We start from the raw sequence: 20,719 nt of genomic DNA, 5'->3' as shown, positions 1-20,719 counted from the left end.
ATTGTACTTTTATTTTATGATAATATATATCTAATGATAATAAAAGATTCTCCTATTTCTCCATTTCTGTGACATTTATAGAAACACTACCTAACAGGTAAATTTTACAAAGAAGAAATATTTTAAAGGAAGTTTTCTATATTTTTGTCCCTTTATGTAATCTTCTGTCATGATACTCGGTCTACAAAATTATTTCAATATTCTACCAAAAAACAATAAGCTTACACCCTAGTATCTATGTTCATTGTCTGGAAAATCTTACCATTATGTATAGGTTTAAAAACATAAACCTTCTTGTCATTTATTTTTAAGTAATAAACACATTAAATACCAGCTTTCTTGAACATAGAAAGAAATGCAAAAATATAGTCTGGGAACATTGGAGGGGATGATAAAAATATTTAGAGGAAATAAGATTTTATTTAGGTCCTTAATATTTTATCCAAATGTAGATAATTATATGTATTGTAATGATTTAATTGTGTATAATAAGAATAATTATTACACAAGATTTTAAAATAAATAGTATTACTCCTACCATAAAAGATTATAGTCTCTAGATTTCAATACTTAACTCAGAATCTATCCAACAGGCTAACAGGTAACAGAAGCACATGTTGTATATATTTACAGCTATAACTTGCATTACGAGGGAATTAAAAAGAAATGAGGCTGTAAATGAAAGGCTTTTATGGATGGATCTCTTCTAAGTGATACATGTGATACAAGTGATTAGCATTAACTGATCTTCTTGAAGAATGTACTGGTATAATTCATTATAATAGCTTGGAAGTGCAATTAGTGAACTATAGTGTAAATGACACTGCTGTTCATAGACCTACCCATAAGAGTAATTATATTTTGAAAACTACTTAGTGAAAGATTGATTGAATGAGTCCTATGGGCATAGATAATTGAGATAAAAATGTGTAAACAAAATGCCTATTAATAGACTTTATAGCACATTTATATATTTACACGGTTTGTTATTGCAAGATTTTATAAAAGCAGTTTTTAAAATTTTCTCCTTTTTAAATAAATACTCCTAACTTAAGAAAAACTAGATATGTATATTTTATTTAGTAAAGCTAAATTATGTCTCTGAATACAGTATAACTATATTTTTAATAGACTGAAGTAGAATGTCTTATTTTAATGACAAAGTAAACAAGAAATAAAAGATTAAGTATTAAGTCACCTCAGGAAATAGGATTATCCTATTTATATTTATTTTAGCTCAAGGAAAAGGAAAACAATGATGAGCAACACTATATTATGAGTTCATAATATACAAACCAAAATGACTCTATAACTACATAATAAAAAATAGTAACTCAAAACATTTTCATTGCTTGTCTTGGTATTAGATTAACAGATTGGTAAAAATACATGCTATGATAAATTAATTCTTAATTTTAAGGTTTATTGTTCTGATCCCAAAAAGACATATAAATATTATTTACATGCCCTATATATTTCATATTGACAAAGGTATCATTTTACATATGTATATGTATATACAACCACACACACAAGTATTAGACAATAAGTACAGACTACAAATTTGAGTTCTAGCTCCAGGAGATTAGTGCTTTAAGTTGCAGCTTTATAGCTAGGTAGTGGAACTATATATGACAGGTAACTGAGAACTTGAGTTTACTCTTTTGTAAAATGAACATATTGTATTATATGATATCTAATTCTAAAGTCCAATGAGGCAGGACCCTGTGGGTGAAACTTAGAAATTAGCTAAACTTATGTTCCTATTCACATTTCATGTATCTTATTAGCTAGATAATCCTGAGCAAATTTGATGAGCTGCATTTTTCTCAGTTGTGAAATGAGGATGTGATTATTTCTAACCATAGAATGATTATGAAGCTCACATGAGAAAAGTGTGAAATTAACAAATGTCATTCTTTGTCCACAGAAACTATTTGATATTAGTAATTAATATTATATTTGTCTGTATCTTCCAGTTTAGGCTAAATTCTGCTGAGGTAACCAAAATAAAAAATCTCGATGACTTAAAGCTATAAATGTTTCTTGATCTCCTTACTTCTCATTTGTGGATTGGCTGCAACTCTGCTATCTATCCTCTTCACTGGAAAACCCAAGCTGAAGAAGCTACAGCTAACTGAGACATGTGGTCTCATGGCATAGGGCGAAGAGTAATGTGGAATTATGTATTGGCTCTTAAAGCTTCATCTGGGAGTGGTGCACATCATTTTCACTACATTATATTGACCAAAGCAAGTCTCTTGACGAACCTAACATCAGTGGAATAGAAAATATAATCCTCTAGCAGGGAGGAGCCAGTAAGAAAGAACAGCAAACAATTCTTTGAATAATACAATCTACCATTCAAGGAGTCTTTCATTCCTCCTTGAATCTCACTAACTAATCTGTGGCCATCCTATCTGCAAAAATATATGTAATGCGTCTATGTTTCTACTCATGCATACATAGAATCTCACTAACTAACCTGTGGCCATCCTCTCTGTAAAAATATATGTAATGCATCTATGTTTCTACTTATACATACATACATATCAATATGCCATGGATAATTACATATTTTATGGGTACTGAATGACACCCTTTATATAAAGTTATCTCTGAAAAATTAAATAGGTTCATATGTCAAAAGGCCAAAAATAAGATGGAATTTAATGATTATTAGACTTGCATCAGTGCATGAATGTCCGATATTCATTTGTTTTGCAACTACTTGGTGATGGGGAAGAACCAAGAGTATATTCAGTAAAATCTTGATTAATAAAATCTAGTTGTTACCCTCAATTAAATATTTGTACATGTTGTTTATTTGTATGCTACCATTTGTTTATGATTCACTCTAGTATCCTACATGGCTTCAACTTTTAGGAAAGAGAAAGAAACGAAACAAACAACCAAAAGTGTTCTTGCATTGTATTCCTGACTGTCTTATCTTTGTGCTTTTTGTAAGCCACTCAAAGGCCCTTCAAGCTGCCAAAACTTCTATTGAAAACAAAGAACTTAAATCAGGGACAATAGTACAAGTTGTGGTTTTGGACATTTTTGTATTTACCACTATATTCCCAGTACTTGGGACAGTGTATGGTGTTAGGTTGACATTCAACAATATGGATGAGTAAGTGAAGAAGTAACTGAATAGATAAGGAGAAAGATTTTAGTGGCTGCTATGGTTAACATGTTCTTCCATCTTGTTTCCTAAATAAAAAGATTTTAAATTATTTGTTTTGTAATGAAAAAAATCCTTTAAAGATTTTTAGTGCTTATTTCACAGATATATTGCAAACCAAACCCCTTGGCATCTCTTAAAGTACAATGAACAAAATTTATATTGCATTAACTGTGAAAGAACAAAAAAGAGTCAGAATTTCTATGATAATTTCTCTGTTGATCTGAGGCAGTATCCAGTATGGAAGGGCAAAGAGTGGAAGAGCCATTCAAAAAGAATGTTATGTTTTAAACAGATATAGCAAATAGTTCTAAACAAACTTGTTTTTTTCTTCTAATTCATGACTTTGATTTCCATATTGCAAAGTTTCCTTTAAAAATATCACTCTCTATTCATGTTGTTGAAAATGACAGGATCTCATTCATTTCTACAGCTGAAGAGTACTCCAATGTGTACACATGTATCACATTTTCTTTATCCATTAATCTGCTGATGGACACTTAGGCTGCTTCCAAACCTTAGCTATTGTGAATAGTGCAGTGTCAGTAATAACTTAACTGTACATTTTAAAATAGCTAAAAGAGTGTAATTGGATAGTGTTCAACACAAAGGATAAATGCTTGAGGGGACAGATATCCTATTCTCCATGATGTGATTATTTCACATGACATGCCTGTATTAAAATGTCTAATGTGCCCCATAAATATATGCACCTCCTATGTATCCACAAATATTTCAAAAAATATATTACACTCTGTGGTTTTTTATCATTTAAAATACAATCTTTTGAACAATCACATAAAGTCTTATAATATTAAACATTAATGGATCAAATCTCTTCATCATAAACAAGAAGTCCTCATGATCAAAAAATTTTTGTAAAAAATATATTTAATGGAGGAAGGTGATTACATTAAGATGGTAGAGAGGAGGCAAGGCTAACTTGCAGCTCCCACTTAGACAGACAGAGCAGCATGTAAAGACTCACATGGTGAACTTTTGCTCCAAGAACTACCACAGGACCATACAAGAAAAGCCGAGATAATCTACAGACCCTCTGAAGGAACTGGATCACCCCGGCAGGCTCTCTGAGATGCCAAAATACTGTGCGAGTCTGCTTGCTTTCTCAACAGGGAGGCTCGTGGTCTGGGGCAAGTTCTCAGTCCTGGTCACTGGCTGCCTGGAAATAGACTCAGTGCTTTTGCGGACATGGTGGGAGTGAGACCAGCCTTTAGGACTGCCAGCTGTGTGGGAGCAGGTTGAGGCCTGTGACTGCTGGCTTTCCCCCACTTCCCTAGCGACCTGTATGACTCAGCAGAGATAGCAATAATCCCCCTGGGAATATAACTCCATTGGCCTGGGAGCCACACTCCCATGCTCCACAGCAGGTGCAGCAAGCCCTGCCTAAAGAGAGGCTGATCTCAGACATGCGTATCCCTGCCGGCACCTGGTGGTCTTTCTCTACCAGTCCTGGTAGGCAAAGACAAAGGTCATAATCTCTTGGGAGCTCTATAGTCCTGCCCACCACCTGAGAAACCTGAACACTTAACCAGGTGTCCCTAGGGAAAGTTTACATCCTCCCTATAGGACCTCCCCATAGGATACACTCTTTAAAGCACCACCTCCTGGCTGCAGGCCAACCAACACAAAATCAGCTCTCTAAACAAAAAAAACAACCAAAGACCCTCACAGAGTCCACTTAACTCCCCTGCTACCTCCAATGGGGCAGTTGCTGGTATCCATGGCTGCAGGATCTGAAGATGGATCACATCACAGGACTCTTTGCAGACACTCTCCAATACCAGCTCAGAGCCCAGTAGCTCCACTGGGTGGCTAGACCCAAAAGAGTAAAACCAATCACTACAGTTCAGCTCTCAGGAAGTCCCATTCCTAGGGGAAAGGGGGTGGAACACCATATCAAGGGAACACCCCATGGGACAAAAGAACCTGAACAGCAGCCCTTGAATCTCTGATCTTCCCTCTGACATAGTCTACCCAAATGAGAAGGAACCAGGCAAACAACTTTAGTAATACTAGAAAATGAGGTTCTTTAACACTCCCAAAAGAGCATACCAGCTCACCAGCAACAGATCCAAACCAAAAAGGAATCTGAGAATTGCCAGAAAAAGAATTCAGAAGGTCAATTATTAAGCTAATCAGGAAGGCACCAGAGAAAGGTGAAGTCCAACTTAAAGAAACAAAAAACGTGATACGGGATATGAAAGGAAAATTATTCAGTGAAATACACAGCATAAATGAAAAACAATCACAGCTTCTGGAAATCAAGGACACACTTAAAGAAATGCAAAATGCACTGGAAAGTCTCAGCAATAGAATTGAAGCAGAAGAAAGAACTTCAGAGATCGAAGAAAAGGCTTTCAAATTAACCCAATCTGTCAAGGACAAAGAAAAAAAAACTTAATGAACAAAACCTCCAAGAAGTTTGGGACTATGTTAAATGTCCAAACCTAAGAATAATTGGTGTTCCCAATGAAGAAAAGAAATGTATAAGTTTGGAAAACATATTTGAAAAAACAAACAAGGAAAACTTCCCAGCCTTGCTAGAGATCTAGACATCTGAATACAAGAAGCTCAAAGAACACTTGGGAAATTCATCACAAAAAGATGATCGTCTAGGCACAGAGTCATCAGGTTATCTACAGTCAAGACAAAGGAAAAAAATATTAAGAGCTGTGAGGCAAAGCACTGTGTAACCTATAAAGGAAAACCTATCAAATTAACAGCAGACTTCTCAGCAGAAACCCTACAAGCTAGAAGGGATTGCGGTCCTATTTTAGCCTCCTTAAACAAAGCAATTATCAGCCAAAAATTTTGTATCCAGTGAAACTAAGCTTCATAAATGAAAAAAAGATGAATTCTTTTCCAGACAAACAAATGTTGAGAGAATGTGTCCCTACGAAGCCCCAAGCCAACACTATAAAAACTGCTAAAAGGAGCTCTAAATCTTGAAACAATCCTCAAAATACACCAAAACAGAACCTCCTTAAAGCATAAATCTCACAGAACCCATATACCAATGACACAATGAAAAAAAAGGAATTCAGGCAACACAAAGCAAATGAATAGAATAGTACCTCATATCTCAATAATAACATTGAATGTAAATGGCATAAATGCTCCACTTAAAAGATACAGAACGACAGAATGAATAATAATTCACGAACTAAGTTTCTGCTTTCCTCAGGAGACTCATGTAACACATAAGGACTCAAATAAACTTAAGGTAAAAGAGTGGAAAAAGATATTACATGCAAATGGACACCAAAAGCAAGCAGGAGTCGCTATTCTTATATCAGACAAAACAAACTTTAAAGCAACAGCAGTTAAAAAAGACAAAGAGGGACATTATATAATGATAAAAGGACTAGTCCATAGGAAAATATTACAGTTCTAAATAAATATGCACCTAACAATGTATAAAACAATTACTACTAGACCTAAGAAATGAGATAGCAACACAATAATAGTAGGGGGCTTTAATACTCCACTGACAGCACTAGACAGGTAATCAAGACAGAAAGTCAACAAAGACACAATGGACTTAAACTATACCCTAAAACAAATGGACTTAACAGATATTTACAGAACATTCTACCCAACAACTGCAGAATATAAATTCTATTCACCAGCACATGGAACATTCTCCAAGACAGGCCATATGATAGGCCATAAAACAAGCCTCAGTAAATTTAAGAATATCAAAATTATATCAAGCACTCTCTCAGACTACAGTGAAATACAATTGGAAATCAAAAAAGAAACCAGAAGGATCAACTCCAAAAGGAACCCACAAAACCATGCAAATACATGGAAATTAAATAAACTGCTCCTGGATGATCATTGAGTCAACAATGAAATCAAGATGGAAATTTAAAACTTCTTTGAACCAAATGATAACAGTGACACAACCTATCAAAACCTCTGGGAAACAGGAAAAGTGGCGCTAGGAAAGTTCAAAGCATTAAATGCCTACATCAAAAAGTCTGAAAGAGCACAAATAGACAATCTAAGGTCACACCTCATGGAACTGGAGAAACAAGAATAATCCAGACCAGTCAGAAGAAAAGAAATAATGAAGATCAGAACAGAACTAAATGAAATTGAAACAAAAAAATACAAATGCTAAATGAAACAAAAAGCTGGTTCTTTGAAATGATAAATAAAATTAATAGACCGTTAGTGAGATTAACCAAGAAAAGAAGAGAGAACATCCAAATAAGCTCAATTAGAAAGTAATTGAGAAATAAGAAAGCTCAATTAGAATGTAATATCAGGAGATATTACAACTGATACCACAGAAATACAAAAGATCATTCAAGGCTACTAGGAACACCTTTATGCACATAAACCAGAAAACCTAGAGGAGATGGATAAATTCCTGGAAATATACAACCCTCCTAAATTAAACGAGAAAGACATAGAATCTCTGAACAGCCTAAGAACAAGCAGTGAGATTGAAATGGTAATTTTAAAATTGCCAAGAAATAAAAAGTCCAGGACCAGACGGATTCACAGCTGAATTCTATTAGACATTCAAATAATTGGTACGAATCCTATTGACACTACTGCACAAGATAGAGTAAAAGAGAATCCTCCATAAATAATTATATGAAGCCAGTATCACCCTAATACCAAAACCAGGAAAGAACATAACAAAAAAAAAAAAAAAGAAAACTACAGAACATATCCCTGATGAATATAGAGGCAAAAATCCTTAACAAAACACTAGCTAACCGAATCCAACATCATATCAAAAAGATAATCCACCATGATGAAGTGGGTTACATATCAGGGATGCAAGGATGGTTTAACATACACAAATCAATAAATGTGATACACCACATAACATAAACAGAATTAAAAACAAAAATCACACGATCATCTCAATAGATGTAGAAAAAGTATTTAACAAAATCTAGCATCCCTTTACGATTAAAACCCTTAGCAAAATTGGCATAGAAGTGAGATAGCTTATGGTAATAAAAGCCATCTACAACAAACTCTTAGTCCTCAAAGAACTAGAAGTAGATCTGCTGTTTGATCCAGCAATCCCACTACCAGGTATCCACCCAGAGAAAAAGAAGTCATTATACAAAAAAGATACTTGCACACACATGTTTATAGCAGCACAACTTGCAATTCAAAAATACGGAGCCAGCCCAAATGCCCATCAATCAACGAGTGGATAAAGAAAACACGGTATATATTCACCATGGAATATTTTAGCCAATCTCTACAACAATACTAAAAACTAATTGGCATTATTTCCATTTTACAGCCAATGAAACTGAGGCTAAGAGAGAATACATTTACCAAACAGTGGCAGAGCAAGGATTTACACTCATCATTTTAGGTATAGATATTATAGTAGAAAGTATGGCTTTTACAGTTGAACATGCCTCCAGAATGCCTAGGTAAATACCAATCCAAGAAGTCATTGGTGTTTAAATTAAAATCCACTTTCCAAGAATACAAGATTTCTTTCTTAAGATTAAATAAGAAGGGAAAAAATCTTTATTAGTAATATATTGCTATGTAATAAATTACCACAAAGTTAGAGGCTGCAGACAAGAGAAATTATTATATCACAATTTTTGTGGGTCAGAAGTCCAGGCACGAGTTAACTTGGTCCTCTGTTTAGTCTCACAGGATGTTGGCCAACCTGGAGTCTCATCTGGAATCTAGAATGGATCCACTTCCCTAATTATATAGTTTTTGGCAGCATTAAGTTCCTTGCAGTTGTTAGGACTGAGAGCTTCGGTTTTTGCCAGTTGTCAGCAAGAGGCTACCCTCAGAGGTCACCTGCAATCCCTTGCCAAGTGGGGTTTCTCAACATGGGTGCTTACTTCTTCACAGCCAGTCAATAATAGCAAGATTTCCTAAGTAGCCAGCAGGCACTTTATATAATTTACTGTCTTTCTTTGGGAGCAATTGTCTTCACTGACACACTCTAAGGTCCCACTGTCTTCAGAGGTGGCAGATACCACCACTGATGTACCGTCAAGTGATGGCCCCAGAGTGCTTAGGAGAGAATTGTTGTGGGGCAAAAAGAAAAGTTAAAAGAAAATTAATGTATAGGTCATAGGAGTGTCTCAAGCTTCAATGTCATAGTGAAAAATAATGTTTTGTTTGGAACATTAAACATTTGCTCCCTTCCTCATACAGAAGGCAAGTGTGTATCTAAAAAGCTAATATTTATTTAGGACCTACTGTGAGCCAGTCCCTTCTCAGCACTTATACAAATGTCATCTCATTTAATTACTTATTTCTATAATCCTCAAACATTTTGAAATAAACATTATTACCCAGTAAAGAGACTTGACAATATAATTACAGGGGAATCCTGCAATAGCAAGCAGGTGAAAGCTATAGGAGCAGAAATTTATATAGTTACATGTGCTCCTGGAAACCTGACCGAAATTCCTAAGAAGTTGTTGATGTTTCAAGTAAAGAAATGATTTCTTGGAAGGAAACCTTTCCTTTTTGATAATGGTTTAAATGAGTTACAGATAACACATATAAAATAATAAGGATAATTAATATGTATTTAATATTTGCTAAACATCAGGCACTGTTAAAAGTGAATTACCTCATTTATTCCACACAATTTGTTAGAATATGAAGTATTATTATGCCCATTTTATAGATAAGAAACCAAGCACTGGAGAGATTAAGTAATTTGCCAAAGTCACATAGGAGCTGAATCAAAATTTGAACTCAGGCAATTTGGTCCTTGACTGTAACCCTAAGAGCCAATTCACTTTCTTTTTCAAATAGCATTTATCAGCGTTTTTAAGATACAATTCACAAACACAAGCAATTTACACTAAAGACATGTCCATGAAGATCTGAGTTAATGCTTTCAGATTTAAAAAAAAAAACTACATTTCATGTATCCCAGGTCATTCCAATAACCTCATTTACCAATACATGTTTAAAATTTAATTGTGAAGTTTCTTTGAAAAGATGCCCTTCTACATTCTCAAACCCTTCTTTCTTTACATATGAAATATGACAACTCTATAGCTTATAATCACCTCCTTAATATGAGGTTTTTGAAATGGTAAATTGTTGTGAGATGAAAAGTAGATCTCATATGTCTTGGGGCTAAATTCAGTACTCAGCTACAAATGTGGTCACAAGGTCTCCTGACTGGATTCTTTTATTTTACTTTAATTAAGTTTCAGCTATTATTAATACAACTGCCTCTAAAGGTGCACAAAGTATGTTGGGAAACCCTTTTTTTGAGGGAATCTATATTTGTTTTCCCCTAATCAATCTTGAGATTAATCTTATGTTTATTCCCACTATCTGCTAGGTGCTCTGTGCTCTTGCATCCTCTTAGATTGGTCTGAAACCATGTTTAAAAATCAGAAGATTTGCCTAATATTAAACCTGGTTTGAAAAATGTCTCTTTTGCCCTAAATGGAAATTACTCTAGAAAGGTGCTGGCTGCATCCTTGGGCACACTATTGTGGTTGCAAGTCAGCTCCATCTCTCAGTTTGTGGTCCCAGAGTGGCCAAAGACAGGCTGCTGCTCCACCGTGTCTCTGTAGCAGTTGGCAGCCAACAGCTCTCTATGGGGAACTCAGAATGGAAAGGCAGCCAATCATGCATGGTGTAATTTACATCTGATTGATGAAGGTCTAAGAATCACAGGAACAATTAATTTTTATCAGGATTCCTGTGGGCCAAAAAGTAAAAGATTGTGCCACCAGTACCCAATTTTAATTTTTGCCTTGATCAATCACCTGCCTTTCCACATGTACTTTGTTTTCAGAATTAACTTTTCAACTGCCAATGTTAAAGGATGCAGCAGAAAGAGTTTCCGGAAAACACTCATTGATAAAACTCACTTGTAACTGTGCTACATTATCCCTTTTTCAATTTGATAATGGTAAGGCATTTTTCTTGCAACTGCAAAGGAGGATTTTAAAACTCTTTTTTAAATAAACCACTTTGTTTTTATTCATGTAAGAAATATTACAATGGCCAGCAGAAAGGAAAAAAAATAGTGACTACTTCCTAGGAGGAGAACAACAGCAGGAGCAATTTAAAATAAAAACAACTAAAGATGCCTTAACTTCATAGTTAAAAAATGAAATGAAAATTGCAAAAGCAATTTGTGGCAGGAAGCCTTTAAAATGCTCTAAGGATTGTTCTTATTTTGCATAAGCTATGGCCAATCTTTAAAATAGTCCATTAAGCCTTCGTATATCTGATTCAACATTGTTGTAGGCAAAAGCCTCTCAATTATGAAATTGTAGAAGGATGGGTCTAACAGAGTCTCATCTAATTATGGGAGCAAATTACAAGTTCATAAACTTCATAAAGCATTCTAATAACTTTTCTTATTAAGAAATCTCACTACTCAAACCAGGAATATATCTAATACATTCATATTTTTTCTATCATTCTTGGCATGTAATTGCCCTTTACTTGTAAGAATGCACAAACAATGGAAAATAGCATCTATCATTTTTTTATTGATCAAATGTTTAAATTAGTATTAACCTTTTTCACGCACTTCTAAAAGATGATTTAATATGAATGCAATCTTTTATATTTGCTTTGCAACTATCCAGCATTGCTTCCTAATCTTATGGATGTGGGAAATGAAATGGAGGAAAGTAAAATTGCTCATGTCAACGTATGCAGGAAGCCGAAGCAGAAATTAGAACCCACACAGCCTTAGAGGTATTTCTTTGTTTTCTTTCCTAAGTCAAAAAAAGGGATTAATAATGTATCAAATATGCAGTATTTGCTTTTCTATCATCTCTGGTGGCTTGTACACTAAACTGTCTTTAACAATATCAACTATTGTGGATGATTAGTTTGGTGATATGTAATAATATTCCTGTTTCTGCCTAACAAAAATTTTACACTGTGAAATGAGTGCAGTGTATTATGCCAATGCTATGAGATAGCCCTGAACTCCCTTCACTTGGGGAAAGATGGACTGACTACATTAAAAAAAATGCACAGACCTTGATCAGTCAACTACGAATACCCACTCAACCCCTCAGAAGAGGGGTGCTTTTCCTGAGCACAGACTTGCTACCTCATATTATTATAAGTCATGTTAAATTTAATCAGTTCCATAGTACGATTGCTGTTTCAGCATCCCCTGTAATCCTTTCTGTGGATATGCTTATGGCATTTCAATCATTTGTGTTGTCCTATTATGTACCATTTTCACAGCATAAACAGGAAAACTGTAATTTTTAAATAGTAGAAACATTTCTTTTCCATTTGTTTTAATTCATTATCTTAGCATGAAAAGCTGAAGTTTGAGAACATTTTGTGTTAATATCTATCATCATTTATTGTATAAGTAATAAAATGTGGGTTTCCAGCTTGTCTTTTTTCTAAGATCTAACAAGGCAGGTACGTTTTATATTTGAGACTAAGGAGAGGAAAGAAAGAAAAGACCGTGAACGCAGAGAGTCTTTCTTGTTTCTTTGGCTCAGGGAGGCAGTTACCAACATCCTATGAGTCTCTGATTCAGCCCAAGGTTAGAAGTGACCAAAGCTACAATTCATCATGCCCATAACTGCCCTACCATCTAGTTTTGTGGGCCAAGTGACACAGGTTCCCACCCATGAAATTTTTGAACAGCCCAGGCATAGCCTTTTAACAACCTCCACCTTTCAGTGGCAGCAATTTAGAGCCCTTACACTCGATAGCTGGGCCAATCTTTTGGGATGAAAGCAGACGTGGTAGGATGAGGAGGAGATCCCTCACCCCTCAGGCCTTGACTATAGTGTAAGGATGGTGCTCTGTAATAACATTCTCTACACTCCAACACGGAGCCTGCTAACTCAAAGATTTGCAAGAGAAAATCGAAATAAAAGCTTCAACACTGGCTGTGCACTGATCTGTACGAACTAAAACCACATGCAATTCCTGAAGGGGGAAAAGCTGCAAATAATGCAAAACATATTTTCTATTTTCTGTAATATAAAAGCAATTAATCCTATTAACCAAGGCCACATGCAAAGTCCATTTTAACTAACCTGCATCAACTTGAAACAACATGAGGGATGATAGAAAGTGAATTAAGCATCACACAGTCTCCCAAGCCCAGCTTTGAGCAGACAGCAAGTGCCAGGACAACTAGGTTAATATGAGGCCTTTAGTGTCACTTTTATACAATGGAAGTGATATATAAAATTGATATTTTCTATTTCATACATAAAACAAATATATTTTATACAGTTCTCAATAATACTTCAACAAAGATACTGAATACTAATAAGCAATGTTGATATCTCATATAGCGCTTAAATCCATACACAACACTTCTGTGTTTTGAATCTGTAAAGTGTGCAGCAGGAAGCCTTATTGAGATAATTGGCAGATTAGCTTTATTGAGTTTTTACTTATTACAATCAATTAACAGAGGGAACCAATCTAAATAGCAAATAGCTCCTTGGCACCAACTGCAGCTATGAAATCCCTGAATTCCTTGATTCTATGACCCCAGATGAAGCATAGGAAAGTTCCTGAATATGGCGGAGTTTTGGTTGCAGGGTTACACTAGAGGCCATCACCTCATAAGGTTGATTTTTAGCTGCTGAGATCCATTTATTCATATTTCACTAATTCAACAAATACGTATTGAATATCTTCTATGTACCTGGTACTGTAATAAGCATAGGGAATCAGAATTTTAAAAATCACTGCCTTTAAGGAAATATTAATCTAATAAATTAGTTATTCTTAATTTTTGTCTGCTCCAATAAGCCTAAGAGCTAGGACACAGTCCACTCAGTAAGAGTGGCTTCCTGTGGAAGTAACTATCAAGCTAAGGAGGTAGGTGTGTGGAAGAGGCAGGATGGGCTGTCTCAATTTTTTAAATTTGAAAAACAGATTTTTCCTTCTTTTGGTGGAGAATCACTATAATAAACATAACCAAATAGACATAAAACTCCTTTCCCACTCAAAGAGGCTTCCATATGATTATATTACTAAACACTCATTACCTCATTACTAGACCCAGCATCATTAAAAGATAAAGAGAATAAATAACTCACTGATTTTCTTGCTTCATTAGCCAAAGAAGGAGGCATGAAAAATACCAACATAAGCAGCTACCACTTATTGAATGTTTCCCATTGACAGCTAACTAATTTATGTATATTTTGTCATTGACTCATTATAAGAACTCGATACAGTAAGTACTATTATTACTGGGTGACCCTATATTCTGCTTTGCCAGAACAGTACCAGTGTGCACCTGTTATTTTAATTATTAATAGTTCCTCCTTTCACTCTCAAATGTGTGCCAACTGGGCAATATTCTTTTGTCTATATAACATGTTCATATAATTCAACTTAGTTGATGATTTTATAGTTTCATGGCATTTATAGAAAGTCTTTCTAAAATTCTATTCAAATAACCCTGGTGTCTCATTTGGATTTCTGAAGATAAGCCTTCAGGAAAAAACTGAATCCTACAGCCTCTAATAAATTCCATTTCCACTCAATGTGTTCACTAGGAGGCATGAAGGCAAAGGGCATAGAATGAACAATGTTGCTATTGTTTGAGAGTCTCTGTCTCCCTAAAATTCGTATGTTGAAATCCTAACCTCCAAGGTAATGGTATTTGGATGTGAGGCCTTTGGGAGGTGATTATGTCATGAGAACACAGCCCTCATTAATGAGATTAGTATCTTTATAAAAAAGTCCAAGAAAGACCCCTCAGCTCTTCCACCATATGAGGACACAGCTAGAGGGTGCCATCTGTGGACCTGGAAGTTGGCTCTCACCAAACACCAAATCTGCCAATGCCTTAATCTTGGACTTTCCAGCTTCTAAAACTGTGAGAAAGAAATTTCTATTTTGTTTATAAGCTACAGAGTTTATGGTATTTTGTTATAGCAGTACAAATGGTCTAAGAGAATTACATGCTAGTGTCATAGATCTAGAAGGTGTATGCCTCCCTGCAGCTATATAGAAATATTGGCTATTGGTCAGAAAATCTTATGAGATGTGTTTCCACAGGATACATAAACCAGTGGCAACTATTTTATACCAAACTTGGAACTCATTACAAAGAATAAGATTAAATGGAAGAGAATGATTATACCTTTTTAAAGTTTACCATAATGGGATTTGAATGTGAATTCCCAATCGTAGATCCCCTTTCCTATTAAGAATTAAAATGTATCAACAGCTTTGGAAAAAATATAATGGCCCATGTGTTTTAGAATTTGACAAAAGTAACAAAGTTGCATATATTATTGAGTTCAATATGATGATAGTAAAAAGGCAAATGGGAGTGCCAAAATAGAGGGCAAAAGTGAAGCAGCTATATAAATGGGATGATTTAGCACTCAGTGAAGGAAACAGAATTCTTCCTGCCACCAAATTTTACAACATTTACATGTACACTGATGATTTTTTTCATAGTACTTTTCAAACATACTTATCAGATTGTTTGGACTGTATAGATCAATGCATCTCAGCCTTGCTCACGTGCCCATTGTACACATGTGCACTTGTAATGACCAACAAAGTTCCACTGATGGCAGCAGTTTCAAAAACAAGCTTCCTAGATAATCACTAACCGCCCCTACCAACCATACTATCAACCTAATAGTGACCTTTTCATCAGGTATAGTTGTTAGAATTTCTTTGTCACTAATTCATCATTATAGCCAACACATATTGATTTATAGTCTGGTAAGGAGAAAATTCCACTTACAGGAACTTTGACTGTTTAGGAAATAGTCTGAATCATCCAGAATTATCTGTAAAAGCATCTTTAAATGTTTTTTCATCTCTGAAATTTGGTTTAGTCTCTGAGGTAATGATTTGGCATGTGAAGTCATCTTTACCAGGACAGAAAAATTTCTTGTATAACTAGAGTAAAGGGGAACAGAGTTTAATTACTCATGTGTTTTTAAGGAGCACAACTTTATTGGAAATAATTACTTGTTTGCCCAAATATTTGCAGAGATTTTGTGACATAATTAAAAGCACAAAGACTACAGATTAGGAAAAGGAAGATTTTCTTTAAGGAAATGTTATGCAAGCAAAGTTTTTGTTACTGATTGAGTCTGAATCATTCCTCATTCATTTTTTCCTTCATTCATGATTTCTGAAATTATTTGAAAAATTATAAAGGAAGTTAGCGGCAGATGTATTTTATCATCATAAATAGTCACTCATTAAGGGGACTCATCTAACACATGGCGTAAAGTCCCTTTACTTAGAATGATGAGGTCCTCATAAGAGCACCTGTCTACCTAAACTGCATACTTGTGAACCATCCAAGTGCCCTTCAGGATGATGAGCTTTTGATTAGCCCTTTCAATTAGTGTTTATTTTCCTAAGTAGAATACTCACAACAGTTTCAAAGCTCTGAATCTCCTTTAATCGCTGCCTTTAAATTAAGAGGAATAGATTTTTTTAACTGGTCTCTTGCTGCTTTGACCAAAAGATCAAGTATGAATACAATTTAAATATGAAAACCAGCATCTTATTTAGAGTGAAGACTCACTCTAAACTAAAGGTGAAAATTCACTCTAACTCCATTAAGTAAAAGCTAATACTATGCATCCAGACACTGACATATTCTTGATTGATAGTTGTGCTTTCCCATCAGTGGAAAGATGAAAACAATAATTTTCTTGAGGAAACTGCACAAACATATTCAACTTACACCACTTTTCCCAAATACCTTAGAAATCTAATATTCCTAGTTTCATTTCTAAATACCTCACGAAATTGGATATGTTTTAAGTCACTATAAAAAATCTATAGAGGACATTATTGAAGCAATTGGGAAATTTGAATATAGAATATATATTAGATAGTTCTATTGCATCAATATAAAATTTCTTGTGAATGGTAGTGGTAATGCAGTTAGGTAGGAGAATGTCTTTGTGTATTTACAAGATAGAGGCTGAAGCATTTAGGGGTGAAAAATCTGCAACCAAATTTCAAGTTTTTCAGCAAACTATATTTATACATATACATATAAATAAATATACATAGCCAGGTAAGTAGATAGATAATAGCAAATATGGTGAAATCTTAATAATTAGTGAATCTAGACAAAGACTGCAAGTTTATTTATTTTATTTTTCTTCCAACATTTTTCTACAGACTTGAATTTATTCAAATTTAAAGCTGTGAAAAACTTACTCTATTTGCCACAATTATCATCTCCAAATTTTGAAGCCATTTATTATTTATTGACAAAAAGAGAGCTTCTGGCAGGATGGCTGGAAAACAATGCATTCTGCAGAAGCAGGAAAAAGTAAATCCAACTAGTGAGGATAGGCAAGAAATTCAGGGTAAGTCCAATGGCTGAGAAGTCAAAAGGTACCTGAAAAGCTCAGCGCTAAGTCAGCCTACTATTGATTTTGCTCCTTTTTGGGCCACAGTACCAGTAATTCACCTCCTGAATTACTGTGTGTCCCAAGGTCTTTGCACTACCTTCTATTTCTAATGCTTAAGTGTGTGTTTCCACCACACCTCTCCCCATCTAGTGCTTCCTGACCCCATGCCTGAGTACCTATTACCATCCCTGTCAAGTAAACTCCTCTAGAACTAGGTCCCTTTTTTTTTTTTTTTTTTTTTTTTTTTTTTTGAGACGGAGTCTCGCTCTGTCACCCAGGCTGGAGTGCAGTGGTGCGATCTCCGCTCACTGCAAGGTCCACCTCCCGGGTTCACGCCATTCTCCCTCAGCCTCCTGAGTAGCTGGGACTACAGGTGCCTGCCACCACGCCCGGCTAATTTTTTGTATTTTTAATAGAGACAGAGTTTCACCACTGTGTTAGCCAGGATTGTCTCAGTTTCCTGACCTTGTGATCCGCCCACCTCGGCCTCCTAAAGTGCTGGAATTACAGGCATGAGTCACTGTGCCCAGCACAGAGAACTCTTTTTTTTTTTTTTTTTATACTTTAAGTTTTAGGGTACATGTGCACATTGTGCAGGTTAGTTACATATGTATACATGTGCCATGCTGGTGCGCTGCACCCACTAACTCATCATCTAGCATTAGGTATATCTCCCAATGCTATCCCTCCCCCCTCACCCCACCCCACCACAGTCCCCAAGTCAATCCTAAGCCAAAAGAACAAAGCTGGAGGCAACACACTACCTCACTTCAAACTATACTACAAGGCTACAGTAACCAAAACAGCATGGTACTGGTACCAAAACAGAGATATAGATCAATGGAACAGAACAGAGCCCTCAGAAATAACGCCGCATACCTACAACTATCTGATCTTTGACAAACCTGAGAAAAACAAGCAATGGGGAAAGGATTCCCTATTTAATAAATGGTGCTGGGAAAACTGGCTAGCCATATGAAGAAAGCTGAAACTGGATCCCTTCCTTACACCTTATACAAAAATCAATTCAAGATGGATTAAAGATTTAAACGTTAGACCTAAAACCATAAAAACCCTAGAAGAAAACCTAGGCATTACCATTCAGGACATAGGCGTGGGCAAGGACTTCATGTCCAAAACACCAAAAGCAATGGCAACAAAAGCCAAAATTGACAAATGGGATCTAATTAAACTAAAGAGCTTCTGCACAGCAAAAGAAACTACCATCAGAGTGAACAGGCAACCTACAACATGGGAGAAAATTTTCGCAACCTACTCATCTGACAAAGGACTAATATCCAGAATCTACAATGAACTCAAACAAATTTACAAGAAAAAAACAAACAACCCCATCAAAAAGTGGGCAAAGGACATGAACAGACACTTCTCAAAAGAAGACATTTATGCAGCCAAAAAACACATGAAAAAATGCTCATCATCACTGGCCATCAGAGAAATGCAAATCAAAACCACTATGAGACACCATCTCACACCAGTTAGAATGGCAATCATTAAAAAGTCAGGAAACAACAGGTGCTGGAGAGGATGTGGAGAAATAGGAACACTTTTACACTGTTGGTGGGACTGTAAACTAGTTCGACCATCGTGGAAGTCAGTGTGGCGATTCCTCAGGGATCTAGAACTAGAAATACCATTTGACCCAGCCATCCCATTACTGGGTATATACCCAAAGGACTATAAATCATGCTGCTATAAAGACACATGCACACGTATGTTTATTGCGGCATTATTCACAATAGCAAAGACTTGGAACCAACCCAAATGTCCAACAATGATAGACTGGATTAAGAAAATGTGGCACATATACACCATGGAATACTATGCAGCCACAAAAAATGATGAGTTCATGTCCTTTGTAGGGACATGGATGAAATTGGAAACCATCATTCTCAGTAAACTATCGCAAGAACAAAAAACCAAACACCGCATATTCTCACTCATAGGTGGGAATTGAACAATGAGATCACATGGACACAGGAAGGAGAACTCTTATATGACAGATCACTTCACACAGGTCTCCACGGGGACAACGTGGGTCCCTAGATATGGTATTTGATATGGTTTGTCCATGTCCCCGCCCAAATCTCATCTTGAGTTGTAGCTCCCATAATTCCCATGTGTTGTGGGAGGGACCTGGTGGGAGATAATTGAATCATGGTGGCGATTTCCCCACACTGTTCTCATGGTAGTGAATAAATCTCATGAGATCTGATGGTTTTTTATGGGAAAGTCCCTTTTGCTTGGCCCTCATTCTCTCTTTGCCTGTTGCCATTAAGACGTGCCTTTCGACTTCTGCCATGATTGTGAGGCTCCCCAGCTACGTGGAACTGTGAGTCCATTAAACCTCTTTTTCTTTAAAAACTACCCAGTTTCAGGTATGTCTTTATCAGCAGCGTACATTCGTTGGCAGATGCATCACAACAATAAATATGTCATGAGCCAATGACAAGGTATATCAAGAATTACGAGGCTCACAATGAAGATTAAAGTTAACAGATTACCTAGGGTTCCATGCTATATCATGTTTCAGGCCCAGATTCTCTTGTGGCTACCAAGAGGTGCATATCTTTTCAAAACCATCAAAATTTCAAAATTTTAGGTGGGTAGTGGTCTACAGAAAGAATATCATCACAAAAATCTAAAGCCCTAGGTCTCTGTACCCCTGCTGGCAAAACACATGACTATAGATAACAGGCTTCTTATCTTCTGTCAGTAGTCTGTTACCTTCCCCACATTAGGGCTAAATTCCATGCTGCTCATTCTCATTAACTGTATCCTTCACATCGCTTCCCCAGCACCACCCCCCACACCTGCTTCAACACACCTGGATTCACCATGTTTTAGTGTTTTGATAACTGTTCCACACACTAAACTATAAACTCTATCAATGGTGGAAATTATGTTTATTCACCTTTGTCCTCTCCATGCCTAACACTGGGCCTGGTATGTGGCAGGTGCTCAAAAATATGTTTGCCAAATTTAACTTCACATACTCCAAATAGTTAATCTTATGACCTCTTGTAGGCATGAATTAAGTTTAGGATGAGGGGCTAATTTAAGATCAGTTTAATAGCGAAAATAATGTTTTCATCATATTATAAATCCAATTCTTCCAATGTGTTTTCATCAAGAAAAGAACATG

At 35.8% G+C, this 20,719-nt stretch overlaps 1 long non-coding RNA gene across 1 annotated transcript in view; it reads right to left on the bottom strand.

The window, feature by feature from the left end:
- LOC129534551 (uncharacterized) overlaps positions 1-20,719 on the bottom strand; it is a 964,006-nt gene that overhangs the window by 836,329 nt on the left and 106,958 nt on the right. The window lies entirely within an intron of this gene.

The sequence above is a fragment of the Gorilla gorilla genome, chromosome 5 (assembly GCF_029281585.2).
Source record: "Gorilla gorilla gorilla isolate KB3781 chromosome 5, NHGRI_mGorGor1-v2.1_pri, whole genome shotgun sequence".
In the NCBI taxonomy this organism is placed as follows: Eukaryota; Metazoa; Chordata; class Mammalia; order Primates; family Hominidae; genus Gorilla; species Gorilla gorilla.
The sequence above is the reverse complement of the archived record's forward strand: the minus strand, read 5'-3'. Positions and strand labels throughout refer to the sequence as shown.